The sequence below is a fragment of the Apis dorsata genome, unplaced genomic scaffold (assembly GCF_000469605.1).
Source record: "Apis dorsata unplaced genomic scaffold, Apis dorsata 1.3 scaffold_41, whole genome shotgun sequence".
In the NCBI taxonomy this organism is placed as follows: domain Eukaryota; kingdom Metazoa; phylum Arthropoda; class Insecta; order Hymenoptera; family Apidae; genus Apis; species Apis dorsata.
Window position 1 is genome coordinate 596,148 of NW_006263343.1, and position 436 is coordinate 596,583.

General features: G+C 44.3%; 1 protein-coding gene across 1 annotated transcript in view; it reads left to right on the plus strand.

Annotated features, from left to right (window-relative positions):
- Positions 1–436, plus strand: part of LOC102681182 — a 29,783-nt gene that overhangs the window by 27,590 nt on the left and 1,757 nt on the right. The window lies entirely within an intron of this gene.

The window sequence follows — 436 nt, forward strand, 5'->3', positions numbered from 1 at the left end:
GACTTTATACAGTATATAACAAGCCGTGATTCGTTGTAAAGTGGAACGTTAAAAGTCCATCGTGGGATCGTATCGTTTAATTATTTACGAAACCGCAAAGTGAGGTTATTAATGTCGAGGGGGGAGGAGGGGAGGAGGAGGAATGTAGTTATCGAGGCGGTGCGAGAAAATTGGCCGAGGAATCTCTGCATTTTCCTCTTTCAGAGACGCCAGACACCCTTTACCTCGCTGTTCCCTTCCTTTTTTTTTTTTCTTTTTCTTTTCTTTTTTACGCGAACCATTTCCTCACAGAATGGCTGCTCCTTTCCATGATGGAACGATGAAAGGTCCCAAGGGCTTCAAGGAAACGATCTCTCGATATCTGCTTGATCATCGTAACCTTTTATTCCCTCCCTCTCCTTGGATCCTATGCTTCTCTCTCTCTCTCTCTCTCTCT